Source organism: Pararge aegeria, chromosome 11, assembly GCF_905163445.1.
Source record: "Pararge aegeria chromosome 11, ilParAegt1.1, whole genome shotgun sequence".
Classification (NCBI taxonomy): domain Eukaryota; kingdom Metazoa; phylum Arthropoda; class Insecta; order Lepidoptera; family Nymphalidae; genus Pararge; species Pararge aegeria.
This window is the reverse complement of record NC_053190.1, coordinates 5536438-5553069: the sequence shown is the minus strand read 5'-3', so window position 1 is coordinate 5553069 and position 16632 is coordinate 5536438.

Sequence of the window (16632 nt, the reverse complement as noted above, 5' to 3'; positions counted from 1 at the left end):
ATTTAATTAGTTGAAACGCACATAACTTAGAAAAGTTAGAAATGCGTGCTGGGATTCGAACTCGGCATCCCGAAAGTGAAGTCGAAGTCCTACCCGCTGGGCTATCACCGCTTTTGGTTTTGATCTTTTCTATTAAATGATAACGCAGATCTACGATAATTGTAGATATAATAGTTATCTGTGTTGCACGTTCAGTGCCTATAAGGGCCAAGATGGTTATGTTTTTTTATAGCTATATAAATAGCTAGTAGATATGTTCTACATAGGTTACCATGTTTCGGAGTTTTCACTGTGCTTTATCATTTACCTCGAAAACTGTGAACAAAGGAGATTGGAGAGTTACTTCGATAATTTTCAAAAAAAAACCTTTAGGATAACAGTACTTTAATAATCAACACATCAAAAACACAGGTAATAAAAATGACGAAGCTTAAGTGGCATACAGTGGATGACTGATTTAATTGGAAGGTCAGCGAGTCAGTAACATATCAAAAAAAGTGGCACAGAAATCAAATAAAACTACCATTCGGTCAATAACTTTAAAAAGATTACGTGAATCAGTTACTAGAAATCGTTCAAGTAGATCCAGAGAATATCAATTAAATACAAAAAATATATATTTCCTCGTTATAATATGAGTAAAGATATACCAGAATTGTTAATAATAATATTAGACAGATCTCTCTGTCTGATCAATTATTAAATATTGCAAAATTTTCTGGTACAATACCAGAAAATTTTGCAATATTGAATAACTCACAACGCTCTATATATGGCTATGCGAGATTTCTATACAGTGGCCATAACAATGTTGTAGGAGAAATAGGATTGTGAATATCCTAAACGCATTCTAAGTATATCTTGTAGAATACTGATATACAAACAACCTTATATAAATTAAACTTATATCACACGTGTATCTATCCTTGTTGCTGAACTTGAACGTGGATTATCCCAGCAGGAAAGTTTCAGATTCACTCAAGGGTAACATAAATCTAACTAAAGTTACTGAAGTAGATGTAAGGCAATAATATACCAGCACACTTCTATTCTAAAGTTAAGTAACAAGGGGCTTAAATTATTTAACAATATTTGATGCTTATTATTAGTAGGCCTAGTTTATAAGCACGTTTGAAACGTCAATTCAGTCTCTAATAGATTTCAGAAGGCAGATTTTACCGAGAAAAGCCGCCTAGAAACTCAGCAGATTGCTCTTTTTCAACATTATTTTACAATAATTGACAATCTAACGAATTTTACTATCATGTCAGACATGAAAACGGAGCGGTTGCTTCCGGTGTAGTTAGAGGAACAGGAGGATTAATAATGCTATGAGGTTAGCTTCCGAGTAAGAGGGGAACCGCCGAATCTAACTCGGATGGACAACGTTCGGGTAACTAAAGTCTTCGAACTGTGCTAGTGATGACTTACGGATCCAAAACTTGGTCGATTACTATCGGCCTCATAAGAAGGCTCAGAGTCACCCAGCCGGCGATGGAGCGATAGCTCTCTCCATCGCTAGGAGTACCTCTATGTGAAAGATAAATCAGGAGATCCGCAGAAGAACTAGAGTTACTGGTATAGCTCAGCGAGTCGCGAAGCTGAAGTGGCAATCGGCGGGGCATATAGCTTGGAGAACCAATGGACGTTGGGGACGGGGGACGTCTGAAGGTGCTGGAATGGCCCGCACCGGTAAACGTAGCGTAGGTTGGCCCCCAACAAGCTGGACAGACGACATCAGGCGAGTCGCTATGCCCAGCAGCGGATGATGATGATGACGTTGGCTTTTATAGGCAATGATTTATGCTTGACATCAGGTTCTTTTGATTTTCTTAACTTTTTCTAGGGTTAGCACTTTAACCTGTCATTAAATTCAATCTGCCTTGTAATTTTGGATAAGATTGATTGATTATTAAAATTATTTATTTGATGGATCAAGGCAGAAAAGGATAAAATTTCAAAATTACTGTCTTATATTCCACATAACTTTATTTGTACACCACGTGAGGCAAAGGAATTATACAAAAAAAAGAAACAACAATAGAAGCAGAATACAAAAGGCGGCCTTATTGCTTAGTAGCGATCTCTGCCAGGCAACCTTAGAATGAGGAAAAGAAGAGAAGAACAAACTGCAGCTGCAACAAAATATGAAATAAATACATACGAATAACTAAATACTTATACATTAACTAATCAACCACAAATACATCTAACATATAAAAAACATTAAAAAAAAATTAATAATATGTTATTTACAATATAATAAATACTTAAATAAGAGTCTATAAATACTATTTATATATTACACATCGCCTTTATTTGTACAAATAATAACACTTAAATATCGCCGGTGACTTTGACACCCGTATGTTCATAGGAATCGCATTCTACGGCTCGATGGCTTGTGTGGTAAATGAATGTTTATAAAATTTTGTTTTGTAGAAAGGCATACTCTGCGTCAGGGCATGACACGACCTTAAACCGGATTTCCCTTCAACAAAAGTAAACTTCCACACAGTAAAGAAGCGAAAGTAAATGAAGATCTCGGCGACGACGAGTATAGCAAATTAAGCCTATTTTTTTAAATATATTATGGAATTCCGCAAAGTATCCTGCTTCTATCCAATTTTTGAAGTGATACGTCTACAAACATTGTCTATTGGGCATAACCATTTATGTAAACATATACGTATGCACGCTTCATAAGTGCCCGTGATAGGCCTACATGAATAAAGAAATTTTGAATTTTGAAGATCTTATCTTATCTCCTACCTACTACTGAGTTATCCCAACATTGTGAAATCGCATATAAACTTATTCACGCATTTACCCGAAACTCACTATGAGGATTTTCAACGCGGAAAACTTTCAGATATACGAGTATCTACCAGGGCAACATGAATCTAACTAAAGCGAGTAACTTTAGAAGAACGTAGAAACGTAGGGCGATATCTAACGAAACATTTCTTTAAACTTTGACAGGAAACTACAACTTCCGTGAACATCAATTTTCTTTACGAAAGATAAATGAAACTGCTTATTTCTTAGGTATAAACAATTTTTTAGCTCTTGTTTATTAAAATTTGGGGAAAAGCATAAAATACAATTTCGACTGTTAAAGGCAGTGAGCTTACAGTAACACATTCAATCCAGAGTTAAAGGCATAATAGTGTAGTATTACTTACTCCCCAGACGAAGGTTTAATTTTAGATTTCTAAGGATGAATGGAATTTTTTTTTATGAACAATAAAGGAAAACTAGTGGTTTCGTGGCTTTCAGTTTTTCAGGTTTTGCAAGCCTCATAAGCGAAGCGTTGAGGTGGGTATTACTGTCAGTTTACGCACACCGAGTGATTCTCCAACTTAAAATGACACTTTTTTTATTCTTTCTTGTTTTTATCTAAACTTATAGTAAAACTGTAACTGGAAGATTTCTGTACATTTAATATATTTTGAAAATTTTGATCGGGGGATGCTTTATAATCGATACTGAGTCCAAAACAGATTTTTGTTTAATTTTTGTCTGTCTGTCTGTCTGTCCGGGCATCACGTGAAAACTACTGAACGGATTTAAATACAATTTGGTATCGTGGTAGCTGATATTCCGGGTCAACATATAGGCCACTTTTTATCCTGATAAATGAAAAATTTCCTCCGGGAAATGGGATAAAAGTTTTTATCAATTTTACTACATAGCTCCGCTAAATTATCCGATTTAAATTATTCTTTTTTTATTTGAAAGGGTATACTAACAAGCATGTTTTGTCTAATTTTAATGAAGATCTGATAAATATTGTCGGAGATAAAGGACATAACTCTTCACAGATACTAGCAAGTCCTTGCGACTTGTACACTCGACTGTTGGACAAAGGCGCCATGCTAAGCAGACGGGTCCGGGCTTCCGGCCGGGAATCGAACCCGGAGGTCGAGATATGAAATATGAAAATATATTTTATAGAAAGAAGATAATCATAGATAACTTAACTATCTAACTTTACCGATGTTTAATTTTCCTTAGAATGCTTTAATGATTTTAATTCCCTGAGATATTACACTGCAAACTTTCTATTCACCAGAGTAACATAAATTCGAATGAAGCTATTAGATAAATTTTACTCAAGCTGATGGTATTTACTGGCATTAAATTATAATATGGTAGCTACTTAATATCCCTTTAATTTGTTTGCATTTAGTGATAGCTCGTTATAAATGAACTGACATTGGAAGAAAAGGCCTAAAATAGTACAGTGTAGTTGTAGTAGCTTTGACGGCCGACTGGCGCAGAGGGTAGTGACCCTGCTTTCTGAGTCCAAATGTGATGAATGTTTTTCAGTGTTTGGGAGTTTATCTGTATACTTTAAAAATTTATGTACGTTAATTATAGATACATATTCATTTAATTCCATAACACAAACTCCGCTTACTTTCGATGTTTGTTTTGTCGTAATTTATATAGATGACACCAAGGGAAGAAAGTGACCGATGACTAGCAAGTGTAAAGTTGGAAAGATTTGTGTGAGGTTGCATGTAAAGAATAAAGAAGTTCTAAAAAACAGTGTAGAACTATCCGCTGTCTCGGATTGTACCAAATTAAAAGAAACTTATTTTTGGAACTGAACTTATACCCTGGACATACGTACCTACACGTGCTCATCGATCACAAAAACAACGCTCCGGGGCGTGAGAAATTTCTATGAAGCCAATATATTATTATGGTTAGCAGACCGCTAACAAAACCGTCGTATTAATATTCTATGATAACTAAAACTGACGTATCCGACTATACTCTCTGATAATTGATGGTGTTAGCAGTACCGCGTTTCGCGTGCGTCGAACGATGGTGGCCACTAAGGCAACTCGTCTTGTGTGGAAACTAAACGTCGCGTCATTGGAAAAAACTAAGGCCTTTTGGGGCTTAAGGGAAAGCGGGCTTCAGCGCCGGGGCCCCGAGCCGATCAGACCTCTCAAGACATTGCTGTATCTATTGTATTAAAAATGTATGTATTTTAAATAGGTCCTAACGACTTTGATTTTACACTGGATAACTGTATCTGATAATTTAACTTCATAAATTTACAAGACGAAACGGTTCGGCCTATTTACACGTTTAACTTAAAGTGTTTAGCACTCCCGGTTAATTCACCTTTCAAACATTAAAAGCAAAGGAAAAAACAGACCGGCACACGTACTCACGCACGTACACACACACACTCACACACACATACACATAAACACACATGCAAGCATTATATAAATTTGTCATTGTGTATTCTACTAAGCAAGCACTTTCACTTGATACCCATATTGAGGGAGTTGTGAAAAAAAATGTTATTCACCATTTTACGGTGGCAGCTGTAATAATAAAAGTGATACCTCTTTATTGCTTACGGCAGCCGACGAGCTACAGACAATGGTTATTTCGTATATGGTATATCCACAACAGAGTATCATATTAAATCAGTGGTAGGTATACAAGGGTGTATAAATATCATCCGTTGTCTTAGTTTATGAAGATTCGCATTTCGATACTGCTGTCAAAGTTATAATTGGAATATTTCAATATTCGCGTATTTTGTTGTCGTAGTTAAAACATTTCTTGAACTGCATTTCATTTCAGTTTTCTTCGTTTGGCCTTAACCAGGATTGGGATTCGGAGGAGGGATGCGGGCAAAGCGTTCTCGGGCTTCGGGCTTTTTTACCGATCTGTGCTACTTGGACTGGTGCTAAAGACTGTACCTCACAATCTGTGACACTGAATTTCATTTCTTTCTAACAGGGCTGGGGTATATATCGATAGTTTGACCTATCCGAGTCTGATCTAGGTTGTGGGCTCATGAGTGATTTTTCATTCATCCCTTAAATGAATTTCATCTTGAAGTAGCATATAAGTGGCTATAATTGAATTCAAGATTTTAGCCTGGAATAATGATTTACTATACCATAGCCAAGACATTGACAATTTAAATGGCTTGTCATACAGTAATTCTATGTTCGACAAAAGTACTGACTGGTCTTTAATACGTTTAAATAAAAGTCCCGAAAACCAAATACCTATAGATCTCTTTTGAATACGCAATAATAATGCATTTTGTGTTGAAAACATTATTGTACGTTGCGTCGTTGAAAACATTATTGTACGTTGCGTCGTTGAAAACATTATTGTACGTTGCGTCGTTGAAAATATTATTGTACGTTGCGTTGGTCAATGGGTCAACTCCTCAGCAGTGTTACGCTAGGGCAGTGGGTACCTGCCAAGGAATACTGCAAAGCAGATTTTCAGTAGGAACCCAAATGACATTCATGGTATGTTAATTCAAGATTCGAGATTCAATTTGACGAAAATCAAAATGAACTTAGAAAATACCTACCTGTTACCTTGTTTTTTAAAGACATTCGTGTAAGTACAAGACTGGTTCCCAGCACATTATTAAACAGGCTTCTTACAAAGGCATTGTGTGAATATCGAACTTGGAATATTTTGAGTAGGTGGTACCAATTTTATGCCTCATTTTATCAGGTTTCGGTGTTATGAAAGTGAAATGATAATGGAAGTCTACTACCATGAGTATGTTATGAAAATTAGGCTTAATTTGCTATACTCCGCGAACAGTAGGAGAATCTATATGGTGTGATTTATAATTTCTTAAATCCGTATACTCCACACCAAACAGATCCTCGGCAATGTACCTCCTGATCCTCGGCAAACCGGACAATCCTTAGGAGATGTTGACTTTACAATTAATAATTGTTAAGACTTAACAACTTAACTTAACGGATTGAAGATTTTGTAAATTACACCATACAGATTCTCCTGCTGTTCGCGGAGTATAGCAAATGAAGCTTAATTTTCATATTATATTATCGATTTCCGCAAAGTAACGCCTGCTTCTATTCAATACCATGAGTATGGTTTTTAGCCTTGGTGAGTACTGTGGCCTAAAAGTGGGAAGTTTTGGGTTAATTTTCCGGCAGGGGCAATGGAATTTATAATTTTAAATATTTTTATGTGATTTTCTGTCTTCTGTGAGTCTGCGATCAGTGTGTGCGAGGTCCTTTTCTACGAGGTATGCCTGGGTAATTAAAATTTGTGTTTAATTAAATTTTCCATCCAGGTCGTGTATTTTTATATTTAAAAGTAGGTAAGACTAATTATACTTGTAAATTTATTTTTAAATTAAATAACAGAAAACCTTTCGTAGCTATAAAACACCGTACGTTAAACCCAAATAGTTTACGATCGTTGTTGTTTTAAAATAAACGCCCCAATTAATTTTAAACTTAATACCCATGACGTTCCCAGTAGGGCTCGTGCGAAATACGATCATCTTTCGTCATCTTGGACCCGTATAACATACCATATAGGAATCTCTTGAAGATACCCTTTTCAACTTACGAATAACGACGCCCTTACCTCGTACCTACGAGTATATGACGGTGTAACTTTACCGCACGTATAATTAGGATCCATCGTTGGCGCAATATATAAATCTAAAAGGTAGTTACGTTTGATACAACCTGATGCCTATTCTGTAGAATAGCAGGATGTTTTTACCGTACTAAACGAGGTCATATCTATTATCTGAAAACTGGCAAGCTTAATGTTGTTTGTATGTTAAGAAATAATTAATTATACCCCAAAGACTAAACCAATTTCAAGTTTGTGACGTTAGTATTAAAAAGATTACTATAGTTACTGACCGTTTAATGTTCATTATCTTGTACAATTCGGTCTCGATTCAAAATTTTTCGCTAACATAATATCTCACAATTTACATTCATCTGAAATATGTTTAGCATATTTTATCGTAATATTGCTTTTAATATTGTGTCAACACATGTTCTCATTAAAAAAAAAAAATTCTCTATTCTACTAGAGCTTAGTACAAGATTTGATCCCTCGCATTCGAGGAGTCGTTTCCGAGTATCGAAATTCTCGTTATTAGCAGTGAAATTTCCAGGGGAGTGCTAAGCCTTTTTATACCAGTTGATGGACTTCCGCCTTACTTATGTTCCTTTTGATTAAATCAAATTTTGTCTCAGTTATAATTCAGTTAAAGACTTCTCCAAAAACTCCCGCAAACATTTTACGTGACGTTACTTCGGAAACGCCCTGGTTATTCTCGGTATTCATTTCGCACTGACAACATTTTGATGGAGGATATGGAAATAGGTGTAGATACTTTGATTATTTCTTGTTTTGTTTCACACGCTGATCTTTGAGAGAAGTTTTTCAACAGTTAGAAGTTGTAGAAGTTACGAGTACCTCAATCAGCAGACCCGTGTGCTGACCGTATAGTTAATTAACTATGTGTTATAGGGTTCCGTCCTCAAAAAGAATTACGATGACTCCGCTGTCTGTCCGTCTGTCTGTCTGTCCGCCTGTCACCAGTATATGTATCTTATGAACGGTATGATTATGTATCTCTGTTGCAGTCCGAAAGTTCATTAAACAGCCATACAAAAAGAATTATTTGAACCTTTTTGCTGGTACCGAGAGTTTATCTAGAGCAAGTGTCCTATAACAGGTGCCATTTCTTCCCGGTCGATTTTTGATGTTATTCATCACGGCATTAAAGTCAATTTCGTCTGAAGTTTATGTAGTTATATTAAATCCATTCCTCTAATTGGTTCTAAGCCGACGTACCGCAATGCTAAATCACTAGGCGGCACGGTTTTGATATAATATATAATCCATTACAAGTGGTATTTAAATTCTGTCATGATTTATAATAATAATAACATAAAATAATAAATGAAAGCTTGCACTCTAGACATATGTGAAGCGTGTCATCACCCTGGGCATATAGGCGGTTTCCAGGTGTTCTCATCTTGATAACGGCGAATACTTGCACATATATAATCAGGCAGCCAAGATAATAATCAACAAGTTGCTCTTCGGTATGGCCTCATCGAGTTTGAGATGCCTTACTAAATGTACGACCACCGTTCTTGAAAATAGCAGTGCATTGCCCTACTGGGATCCAACGATTATCACAGGTATATCACAAATAATAGACATGATATAGTGCTCGTCGATCGATCAGTGCGGCTTGCACTAATTGTTGACATTTCACATGACGATAAATAAATAAATACTTCGACCTTGCTCACGAGATTACCGCCATGTGGAGTGTTAAGTCGCCCGTTATTGTTCTGATAGTCATTTCAGACATTGGTCTTCAGGCGAAAAGCTTCGACCAACATCTTAAGATGCTGAAGAAGATGACAGAAGGCAATAGTCCTTAAAACGGCGCGTATTGTGAGGAGGTTGCTCACTCTGGAGCCCTGGACGCCGGTTGCTTCGGCATTCAAAAGCCCCGCAAGCGGAGAAGTGGATGTTTTTTTTTATATATTTAACATTGTTATGAATTAAAAAAAAAATTGTTTATGTATTCTTCTCGCATGACTTATTCTTGATCTAGCATTAACCATTAGTGATCTAGTCTAGTATTTAATCATCATTACCTATAATTGTTCGCTGAGCTAGTTTGTGATGGCTATAGATCGTAGTAGTAGCACAAAGGAAAGGAAAGGCTTGCTTCCCGTTCTCCGTTATTTTCCCTTAGTCGGTTCGAACGACACCCGCGTTATGAGGTAGAAAAATGTTTTCTTATCTGCCGTCACCCATACCTTAACCATTTATAATGAATGGGCCGATAAAACTTATACTTTTATATAATTGTAAGACACAGATAGTGATAGGTAAACTTAAATAGCTCCTTTCAATTTCAGTGATATCTTGACCTGCCCTCGTATCTGAACAATGATATTGTTCAAATTAATTAATCAATTCAAAGCGACATACTATTCTTTGAGTAGTGAGCTACCATATCTGTTGTACAGTTAACGTGACTTTGCTGCCATGGTAAGTTTTATCTAGTGTATCATCAGTTGACTAATAGATATATTAATTCTGATGATACACAGGTCTTCTTTGTGACAGTAGGGAAGGATATTAATAGAACTTACACCCACCACTTGCCCACCACATGCGAGTGTAAAATATTGCTTAAAAGCATGGTATACATACACAAACAAATATAGTATACACAAATTAACCTCAACGCAATCAAATCATTACCAATGGCTGGTATTCTAGGCAAATAAAACCATAAAATTTTCGTATTTTATATCATAAATATAATATGTTTTAGTTTGCAACATTTTATATGGCTGTAATCCTAACTAGTATAGCAGTCGTTACCGACATTACACAGAGCTTAGTACCGAGAATTTCAGATCCCCACAATATCCAATAGAACACGTTTTGGTATAACTAAAATTAGACATGTACCTAATTGTATACCTCAGTTAGATACAACCTTCGTGACACAGAAATCATTCACTATAATCCCCTTCAATCTGAGATACCCGCTCAAGTATCTACCTAAATATTCTATTTTACTGAAAGTTCTCTTACCTGACTGTCATAAAAATTGGGACTTATCGCTGTATAAAAATCTGTCAGAAAAGTTTTTTTTTTATTCCACTACAAGATAGCCATTGTCTGCCATCTTAACTTCTGGTGATGATACCTAGATGGTAAGGGGTACGGTAGCTATAATTAACCAAACCCAGAGGTATCGGTATCGTACTGAGGATTATCATCGTACTGAGAAGCTTAGTCAAGTGACTTATCTTTTTCGGGAGGGTTATTAGACACGAAACAAGATAATAAGTAAATAAATAAATAAACTTCGCCACGCGTATTAACATCGGCATCTAGCCCCAAAGTAAGCGTAGCTTGCGTAACTGATGAATTTTTAATTGAATAATATACTTTTATAATAATAATAATCTTTATTTACAATATTATATCCACCTATAACAAATAATATAACATTAAAATTAAAGTAGTTTATAATTGTATTACTAAAAAAAGACGTATAATGTTAGTACCTATGCTATTTAGCATACCTTCCGTTTACAGAGCACTGAGAAAACACATACATTGGGGGGGCACCAGTACTGCATAAATGGATATTTTATGATAATAATATATTAAATATAATATTAAATATTATATATATGCTCCATTTATACCTAAAATATACAGATACTGAAAAACATTAATGTTAATCACCTAAATATTCACCAGTTCTGGGAATCGAGCCTTGGACTCATAAAGCTATGTCGCTACACACTGCGCCAATCAGCCGTTGGAAAATTCTGAAATTATAAATTGCTTAATTGCTTCTTACGGGGATTTTACTTATCACTCCAATAACTGTGTATGGTCATTGAGGCGAAACTGTTAAAGACAATACACATAGAGGCAAGGAACTAGCCCCGGGCGGCCGCCACAAGCGTCTAATTACTGTAGCCACCGGTTGCCATCGATCTTAGCGTTAGTTAAACATATTCTGGTTTATGTTACGTGTATACTCGTATAATAATACAAAGGCACATAGCTCGAAGAAACGATGGACGTAAGAGTCCGTAGGTGATCTTGCACCGTCAATCGCATCATCGGAATAGTTCCGATGAGGTCGACGTATGAAATCAAGCAAATCGCAGATTTATCTCCCTATAGATAACCCATACCCAGCATTGGTTAACTTGATTATGAGGACATGAACTGCCTCGTTAGCCTTGTGGTTAACATGATAAATTAAAAATCACGGGGTCCTGGGATTTCAATTTAAAAAAGGAAGTTTCAGTCTACTGCCAACCAGCCCGCGCGCGTTCGAAGGTGGTTGGCCAAGGGTAGGTCTTCGATTTCACGTTTGAGGTGCCGAGTACGAATCCCATCAAGCACCTCAAACTTTTCCAACCTCTAAGTTATGTGCGTTTTAACCAATTAAAATATCACTTGCTTCAACGGTGAATGAAAACATCGTGAGGAAACCTGCATGCCTGAGAGTTCTCCATAATGTTCTCAAAGGGGTGTGAAGTCCACCAATCAGCACTGGGCCCGCGTGGGTGAGACTAAGGCCTCTCATTGTGGGAGGAGACCTGTGTGCTGTGGTGAACCGTTAATGGGTTGATATGATGATGATAATAACCTACTAGTCCTGAGATAGGAAATTGACAGTGTCAACGCACTAATAAACCACAGCGCTTAGTTGCACCTTAAAAAAGTAAGTACTCAGATTAATTATTTCTAGTTATCTTCGAGTTTAATAATTTATTGTGAAAGCTTTATTGCCTTTCCAAGATCTAACTTACTTAGTTTATCCACCTTAAATTATGTTGCATGTATCGTTAGCCTGTATCGACCTTTCCTTCCTATTACTATAGTTTATGAAGATTCGCTTTCCGATACAACCACCTACGCTAGTAACACATTAAATCAACCTAATAACCGAAGACATTTGTGGGATGGAGTATATGCCTTTCATAATATGATTTCGAGGGTAGTTTTGGACCTACTAATGCATAAATTTAAACAATGTGTTAAAACTAATTTAATAAATCGTAGTTACTATATGATTGATGACTTTCTTAACGATTAGGCTGCTCGGAAGCAGCACGCTCCGCTCTCATCTCTCAGAAGATAAAAAAGTTCTAAATATTGTAAACTGTATAATGATGTTGAAAAAGAGCAATCTGCTGAGTTCCTGGCCAGCTCTTCTCCTTAGAATTCGTCTTTTGAACCGGTGGTAGAGTCACTATTTGTCTCAAACTAGGACTCTACCACCGGTTGAAAGACATTTCAAAAGTGCTTATAAATTAGGCTTACTTGAATTTATCTGTTATGGCCCGTGTTATGATACTGCTGTCAAATTTATAATCGGAGTATTTGGTTACCGAAGTACAAATTGCCTGTAATCTATACTTATAATAAAACTGTTACTGGACGATTCATACTGTACATTTAATATATTTTGAAAATTTTGACCGGGGAGGCTTTATATTGAGTCCAATACAGATTTTTATTTAATTTTTGTCTGTTTGTCTGTCTGTCTGTCTGTCTGTCTGTCTGTCTGTCTGTCTGTCTGTCCGAGCTTACGTGAAAAGTTCTGAACGGATTTAAATGCAATTTGGTATAGTGGTAGCTGATATTTTGGGTCAACTTATAGAATACTTTTTATCCCGATAAACAATAAGTTTCTCCGGGAAATGGGTTAAAATTTTTAATCAATTTTACTTCATAGCTCAGAAAAGAAAGTCATATCACTGCCCACTGACCTGAATTGGAGCTCCTTTTTTATTCGTTCAAATTCAAATTCAAATTCATTTATTTGAAGTAGGCCTACTTTATAAGCACTTTTGAAACGTCAAGTATGTATGTTTGTAGTGACTCTACCATCGGTTCGGAAAGCAGATTCAACCGAGAAGAGCCAGCAATAAACACAGTAGTTGCTCTTTTCCAACATCAACATTTACAATCATTTTTCTATCTTGCGGGAGATGAGAGCGAGGCTGGCTGCTTCCAATCTACCTTGTCATTGAGGATTCGTATTCGTATTCGTTAATTCCACTACAAGTTAGCGCTTGGCAGAAATCTCACCTTATAGAGTAAGTGATGATTGGTATTGCAGTTAAAAGCATTCCATGGGACATCTTACCGGAACGCTAAATCGCTTGGCGGCACGTCTATATCGGTAGGGTGGTAACCTGCTACGGCCTAAGAATCTACCACCAGACAAAAATAACTGGCAACTGGTAAGAATATGCCCAAATTACGCTGTCTATACGAGATAAGATAACCAGCCGTGAGTTATTAATAAGTTAATGATGGTGTTAATAATGAAACACAAACAGCACTTCTCAAATGACCACGCATTATTCATGAATTGATACGAATCGGCAATCCAAACCGAAAGGGTTATCAAATCGAACGAAAGTAACATGAACCCATTTATCATACTTTATGCGGACATTACGCCCTGAGGATACATTTGGTAGAAGATCCATAATCGTTAGTCAGATATTTGAATTAATAGGCATGCATCAATGCCAATAATTGGAATTTATTGAACGGTGTATAATGCCTACCTATAAGTCGGTAATGGTGCTTCAAAATGATTATCAATGAGCGCGTATGGTTTATTTAAGGGTTTTCGAGAAGTCATATGCGTAAATAAAACATTTGCAAGCTAACAAAATAACTTTTCATAATATTAAAATAATTAGTAAATAATTTTAATACTATAAAAAGGAAAGATTTTTTTGTTCGTTTATTTATTTGCATCTGATAAGCTCCGAAACAACTGGACCGATTTTTCCATCCTTTTACCAAAAGAAAGCTAGATTATAACGAACTAAAACTTTAAGATCCCTTCTCTCTTAACAAAAATTGCAATAATGTAACCGAAAGAAGCAATTTCGCATATAAATTGCATTATTTATTGATGATTATAAACTATTCATGAATCTGCTTTTTCTTAGACTGTGTAATTTATAGTAGCCTGAAAAGTGGGTGTAAATTAGGTATAACAAATATGTTCAGTTTTAATTAAAAAAAAGAAAAGATCAAAAATCGGTTCATCCGTTCGGAAGCTAAGAACCTACAGACAGAAACACACACACACTAGCACTCGCCAACGAACACACGCGCACACACACACATCCACATCTAACACACACAGCCACATCAATGTTCACGGCACGTCACGTTCAATCATCAATATTCAAGCGCTCGGTAATTATTCATTATACTACTTCTCAATCCTTACTGCCGAATTCTCGAGTCGAAAAGTAAATCGAGCTCTTAATGAAAGTGATAGTCTAGTCGACAAGTTGAAAATGGTACAAAATAGAGATACTGCTCTTAAAATTACGTGCGATAGCTCATTGGATCCGGAATGACGTCTAGAAAAATGTGCTAAAAGCGTGTATTAGCACATAAAAAATTGCAAAAGTTATAAACAATTAAAGATGAAAAACGCTGAAGATAGGTCCGCGCGCGACATTTTTAGGTTGCGCGCGCGGCGTCAAAAGCGAGTACGGCACATTAATTAATTTATTTAAGGTATTGAATATTTTTTTTTTAATTTGAAAAAATTATGGTGTGTTCTGAACACTGTAAATAATTCATTCCCGTTGGAAATTTTACTTAAAGTTAATTTTTCAACAAGTTAAACAATTGTTAACTAACGAAATTTTCTCGAACTACCGTCTTAATTGTAAGTGTAAATTAAAAATCACGGGGTCCTGGGATTTCAATTTAAAAAAGGAAGTTTCAGTCTACTGCCAACCAGCCCGCGCGCGTTCGAAGGTGGTTGGCCAAGGGTAGGTCTTCGATTTCACGTTGGAGGTGCCGAGTACGAATCCCATCAAGCACCTCAAACTTTTCCAACCTCTAAGTTATGTGCGTTTTAACCAATTAAAATATCACTTGCTTCAACGGTGAATGAAAACATCGTGAGGAAACCTGCATGCCTGAGAGTTCTCCATAATGTTCTCAAAGGGGTGTGAAGTCCACCAATCAGCACTGGGCCCGCGTGGGTGAGACTAAGGCCTCTCATTGTGGGAGGAGACCTGTGTGCTGTGGTGAACCGTTAATGGGTTGATATGATGATGATAATAACCTACTAGTCCTGAGATAGGAAATTGACAGTGTCAACGCACTAATAAACCACAGCGCTTAGTTGCACCTTAAAAAAGTAAGTACTCAGATTAATTATTTCTAGTTATCTTCGAGTTTAATAATTTATTGTGAAAGCTTTATTGCCTTTCCAAGATCTAACTTACTTAGTTTATCCACCTTAAATTATGTTGCATGTATCGTTAGCCTGTATCGACCTTTCCTTCCTATTACTATAGTTTATGAAGATTCGCTTTCCGATACAACCACCTACGCTAGTAACACATTAAATCAACCTAATAACCGAAGACATTTGTGGGATGGAGTATATGCCTTTCATAATATGATTTCGAGGGTAGTTTTGGACCTACTAATGCATAAATTTAAACAATGTGTTAAAACTAATTTAATAAATCGTAGTTACTATATGATTGATGACTTTCTTAACGATTAGGCTGCTCGGAAGCAGCACGCTCCGCTCTCATCTCTCAGAAGATAAAAAAGTTCTAAATATTGTAAACTGTATAATGATGTTGAAAAAGAGCAATCTGCTGAGTTTCTGGCCAGCTCTTCTCCTTAGAATTCGTCTTTTGAACCGGTGGTAGAGTCACTATTTGTCTCAAACTAGGACTCTACCACCGGTTGAAAGACATTTCAAAAGTGCTTATAAATTAGGCTTACTTGAATTTATCTGTTATGGCCCGTGTTATGATACTGCTGTCAAATTTATAATCGGAGTATTTGGTTACCGAAGTACAAATTGCCTGTAATCTATACTTATAATAAAACTGTTACTGGACGATTCATACTGTACATTTAATATATTTTGAAAATTTTGACCGGGGAGGCTTTATATTGAGTCCAATACAGATTTTTATTTAATTTTTGTCTGTTTGTCTGTCTGTCTGTCTGTCTGTCTGTCTGTCTGTCTGTCTGTCTGTCCGAGCTTACGTGAAAAGTTCTGAACGGATTTAAATGCAATTTGGTATAGTGGTAGCTGATATTTTGGGTCAACTTATAGAATACTTTTTATCCCGATAAACAATAAGTTTCTCCGGGAAATGGGTTAAAATTTTTAATCAATTTTACTTCATAGCTCAGAAAAGAAAGTCATATCACTGCCCACTGACCTGAATTGGAGCTCCTTTTTTATTCGTTCAA